Raw genomic sequence first — 5,506 nt, forward strand, 5'->3', positions numbered from 1 at the left:
TGCTTCTTCTTCTACTGCTATGACTCCTGCTATTGCTTCTTCTTCTTCTACTGCTTCTTCTTCTGCTGCTTCTTCTTCTTCTACTGCTTCTTCTTCTGCTTCTACTTCTACTGCTTCATCTTCTTCTACTGCTTCTTCTTCTTCTACTGCTTCTTCTTCTTCTACTGCTTCTTCTTCTACTGCTTCTTCTTCTGCTTCTTCTTCTACTGCTTCTTCTTCTTCTACTGCTGCTTCTTCTTCTTCTTCTACTGCTGCTTCTTCTTCTACTGCTTCTTCTTCTTCTACTGCTGCTTCTTCTTCTTCTTCTACTGCTGCTTCTTCTTCTACTGCTTCTTCTTCTTCTACTGCTGCTTCTTCTTCTTCTACTGCTGCTTCTTCTTCTACTGCTGCTTCTTCTTCTACTGCTGCTTCTTCTTCTTCTACTGCTGCTTCTTCTTCTTCTACTGCTGCGTCTTCTACTGCTTCTTCTTCTTCTACTGCTGATTCTTCTTCTTCTACTGCTGCTTCTTCTTCTTCTACTGCTGCTACCGCTGCTGCTTCTTCTTCTTCTGCTTCTTCTTCTACTGCTTCTTCTTCTTCTGCTTCTTCTTCTTCTACTGCTGCTCCTTCTTCTACTGCTGCTTCTTCTTCTTCTACTGCTGCTTCTTCTTCTGCTGCTTCTTCTTCTTCTACTGCTGCTTCTTCTTCTTCTACTGCTGCTTCTTCATCTACTGCTGCTTCTTCTTCTTCTTCTACTGCTGCTTCTTCTTCTTCTACTGCTGCTTCTTCTTCTGCTGCTTCTTCTTCTTCTGCTTCTTCTTCTGCTTCTACTGCTTCTTCTTCTACTGCTTCTTCTTCTTCTACTGCTGCTTCTTCTTCTTCTACTGCTGCTTCTTCTTCTACTGCTTCATCTTCTTCTTCTTCTACTGCTTCTTCTTCTACTGCTGCTTCTTCTTCTACTGCTTCTTCTTCTACTGCTGCTTCTTCTTCTTATTCTACTACTACTTTAACTACTGCAAATAATCTGTACTGCAGAAAGTATTTTTCATCTAATGATGAGGCTGTATTCCACCTATCCCTGAAATATCATTTTTCTTTCGAGTTCATCTTCCATTTTCATTGTTCAGTCGAACGTGTTTTTATAGGAGGGTCGTTCTTGAATTCCGGTGGTATTTGGGAAAAATGTACACTACTGTTCAAAAGTTTTGGGGTCACCTAGAAATGTCCTTGTTTTTGAAAGAAAAGCACATTTTTGGTCCATTAAAATAACATCAAATGGATCAGAAATACCGTGTAGACATTGTTAATGTTGTAAATTACTATTGTAGCTGGAAACGGCAGATTTTTAATGGAATATCTACATAGGCGTACAGAGGCCCATTATCAGCAACCATCACTCCTATGTTCCAATGGCACGTTGTGTTAGCTAATCCAAGTTTATCATTTTAAAAGGCTAGTTGATCATTAGAAAACCCTTTTGCAGTTATGTTAGCACAGCTGAAAACTGTTGTCCTGATTAAAGAAGCAATAAAACTGGCCTTCTTTAGACTAGTTGAGTATCTGGAGCATCAGCATTTGTGGGTTCGATTACAGGCTCAAAATGGCCAGAAACAAATAACTTTCTTCTGAAACTCGTCAGTCTATTCTTGTTCTGAGAAATGAAGGCTATTCCATGCGAGAAATTGCCAAGAAACTGAAGATCTCGTATAAAGCTGTGTACTACTCCCTTCTGTTTTTGTGCACATCATGGTAGCTGCACAAAACAGGGTACAAACATTGTTGGGCACAGACAACAGCACAAAGGGCAAGAAGGTAGAGACAACAATACATCACGCAAAGCAGCCACAACTGTCAGTAAGACTGTCGATCATGACTAGTCTCACAGTCCCTGCCGCTGAAAAACATCCCCACAGTATGATGCTGCCACCACCATGCTTTACCGTAATGATGGTGCCAGGTTTACTCCAGGCGTGACACTTGGCATTCAGGCCAAAGCGTTTCAATCTTGGAACTCTGGAGCTCTGTCAGTGACCATCAGGTTCTTAGTCAACCCCCTGTCAAAGGCCCTTCTCCCCCGGTTGCTCAGTTTAGCCAATCGGACAGCTCTAGGAAGAATCTTGGTGGTTCCAAACTTCTTTCATTTAAGAATGATGGAGGCCACTGTGTTCTTGGGGACCTTCAATGCTACAGAATTGTTTGGGTACCCTTCCCCAGATCTGTGCCTCGACACAATCCTGTCTCGGAGCTTTATGGACAATTCCTTTGACCTCATGGCTTGGTTTTTGCTCTGACATGCACTGTCAACTGTGGGACCTTATATAGACAGGTGTGTGTGCCTTTCCAAATCATGTCCAATCAATTAAATTTACCACAGGTGGACTCCAATCAAGTTGTAGAAACATCTCAAGGATGAACAATGGAAACAGGATGTACCTGAGCTCAGTTTCGAGTCTCATAGCAAAGGGTCTGAATACTTATGTAAATAAGGTATTTCAGTTTTTTTATAAATATATATTTTTAAATTATCGATTTTTTTTTTTTTTGCTTTGTCATTATGGGGTATTGTGTGTAGATTGATGATTTAAAAAGAAAATCCATTTTAGAATAGGCTGTAACGTAACAAAATGTGTAAAAGTCAAGGGGTCTGAATACACGTTATACAGTATATGGGTTTGTGGACCAGATCCATCCCGCGGGCCTTGAGTTGGACACAGGATTGAAAGTGTTTTATGCCATAGTGAAGGGACAGAATGACCCTGGTTAATTGATCGTGAACAATAGACATCCCACTGGGGCACACAATGGTTGAATCAACGTTGTTGCAACGTCATTTCTGTTAAATGATGTTGAAACCAATGTGGAATAGACGTTGAATGGACGTCGGGATAGGCCTACCGTACGAACCTTCCATGTCTATTGATTCATACACTCGTATATCGGGCATATCTTTAAATCAGCGTCTAGATTGCCTGGCCACGACTGTAGCAGAGTACCGGAGCCAGAACCCGTATCTGAGTAGGAGTACTGATCTAGGATCAGGTCCCCTTCACGTCCATGTCATCTTATTCATTATAATGTAAAAAGGCTAAACTGATCCAAGATCAGCAATCCTATGCTGAGACACTTTATGAATCAGAATAGGATATATCCTATAGCAGACTGCTAGGCCTGAGGAGAGAGAGAGACAACTCTTCATTTCTCAGTGATTGGTTCCCTATGGGGTCCAGGTCAGAAAGTGGTCCACTACATAGAGAATAGGCTGCTATTTAGGACACAGTCTGTATTTATCTTTTCAGTGTTCACAGTCTGTTGTTGTTTTTATACCACAAACAGACTGCTAGGCCCAGAGAAAGAGACAACACTCCATCTATCAGTGTCAGGTTCTCTCTCTCTCTCATTGGGCCTGTTATTAACTTCACAGAGGTCTGGTGGATGTTGTGAGTTGGTAGAGAGAGAGGGGCTGGGAGAGAGAGGGAGGGAGAGATACAGAGAGAGAGAGGGGGAGACAGAGAGAGACAGAGACAGAGCGAGAGAGAGAGACAGAGAGAGAGAGACAGAGAGAGAAAGAGAGAGAGAGACAGAGAGAGACAGAGAGGGAGACAGAGCGAGAGAGAGAGAGAGAGATAGAGAGAGAGAGAGAGAGAGAGAGAGAGAGAGAGAGAGAGAGAGAGAGAGAGAGAGAGAGAGAGAGAGAGAGAGAGAGAGAGAGAGAGAGACAGAGAGACAGACAGACAGACAGACAGACAGACAGACAGACAGACAGACAGACAGACAGACAGACAGACAGACAGACAGAGAGAGACACAGAGAGAGAGAGACACAGAGAGAGAGACACAGAGAGAGAGACACAGAGAGAGAGAGACAGAGAGAGAGAGACAGAGAGAGAGAACAGAACAGAACAGAAGAACAGAAGAACAGAGCACTAGAGGAGAGGATCAGACTGCTGGAGGAGAGGTTGAGGGGGATGGCATGTGACAGAGAACAACCCACTAGGGAGGTGGCCATCCCCACAGAGACGCCAGCAGAACAGCCCACCTCAGCACCCGACAAAAGTCTCGACACCACAGCAGAACAGTCCACACCAGACCCTGACCATAGAAACGACATCACAACAGAACAGACAAAAGAAAAACCCCAAGCCCAGCAGCTCTCACCCCCCCTGAGCACCCCCCCTGTCAGCCACCCTGATAGCCCTTCTGACAACCCCCCCACACCCACTGAGGACAAACACAAGACACAGATTGTCCTTCTTATGGACTCAATGGGAAATATATAGAAGAAAAAAAACTTTTTCCCAAACACAGTGTGTCTAAACTCTGGTGTCCAAACACCCAGCGCGCCCTAGACCTTCTGTCTGAGGACAAACTAGGCTCACCTAGCCACATAATAATACACACAGGCACAAACGACCTGAGAGCACAGCAGGAAAGGGTGGCCACAGCACTGAAGGGAGTGATTGAAAAAGCTTCTTCTACTTTCCCCAACGCACAAGTGGTTATCTCCACCCTGCTACCACGAAAAGACTTCCACCCTGCTACAATACAGCGGGTAAACGCAAGCATTTCCCGTGACTGTGCCTCAAAACCAAATGTTTTTCTGGCCCACCACTCCACCCTGGACTTGAACAGCCTCTATGACCAGGTCCACCTCTACAAGGCAGCAGTGCCCACCTTTGCCCGGACTCTAAAGGACATCGCTCTCAAACGAAGCCCCAACACTTCACACAGGAGCAAGAGATCAATAGACACCCCACCCAGACCAGCGAGACACCCTCCAAGACCTCCAGGACACCCCCCTGGACCTACACACCCCCCCCACATCAACCATGCCCACACCCAATTTAGGCCCCCTCAGATCAGACCCATGCCACTCCTGCCCACCCCATGCACCCCACCCCCGCAAAGAGGGCATCAACATGGAAGTCACACATACGCCCAGGTAGTGAGCGGGCAAACAGGCCCAACCCCCACTCTTACACTCGCCCAAGCCAACGGCATGTACCAGATGCTCAGCAGGCTCTGCTCACACTTACTGGCCTGAGGCCAAACCCCGACCAACAACATTGGACACTTTATGGAACAAAAAGCCTTCACTATATCATCCTGGAATATCCAAGGCCTGAGGTCATCTGCCTTTGGCCTAAAGAGCAGGAACCCGGACTTCACCAAAGAAATCGGTAATGCAGACATTGTCATCCTGCAAGAAACATGGTATAGAGGAGACGGACCCACTGGTTGCCCTCTAGGTTACAGAGAGCTGGTAGTCCCATCCACCAAACTACCAGGTGTGAAACAGGGAAGGGACTCAGGGGGAATGCTAATTTGGTATAGAGCAGACCTAACTCACTCCATTAAATTAATCAAAACAGGAACATTTTACATTTGGCTAGAAATTCAAAAGGAAATTATCTTAACAGAGAAAAATGTCCTCCTGTGTGCTACCTATATCCCCCCACTAGAATCCCCATACTTTAATGAAGACAGCTTCTCCATCCTGGAGGGGGAAATCAATAATTTCCAGGCCCAGG

The 5,506-nt window shown here is 45.3% G+C and overlaps 1 protein-coding gene across 2 annotated transcripts in view; it reads left to right on the forward strand.

Moving 5' to 3' along the window:
* otud7a (OTU deubiquitinase 7A) overlaps positions 1 to 5,506 on the forward strand; it is a 164,449-nt gene that overhangs the window by 56,313 nt on the left and 102,630 nt on the right. The window lies entirely within an intron of this gene.

Source organism: Salvelinus alpinus, chromosome 5 (assembly GCF_045679555.1).
Source record: "Salvelinus alpinus chromosome 5, SLU_Salpinus.1, whole genome shotgun sequence".
Taxonomy (NCBI): Eukaryota; Metazoa; Chordata; class Actinopteri; order Salmoniformes; family Salmonidae; genus Salvelinus; species Salvelinus alpinus.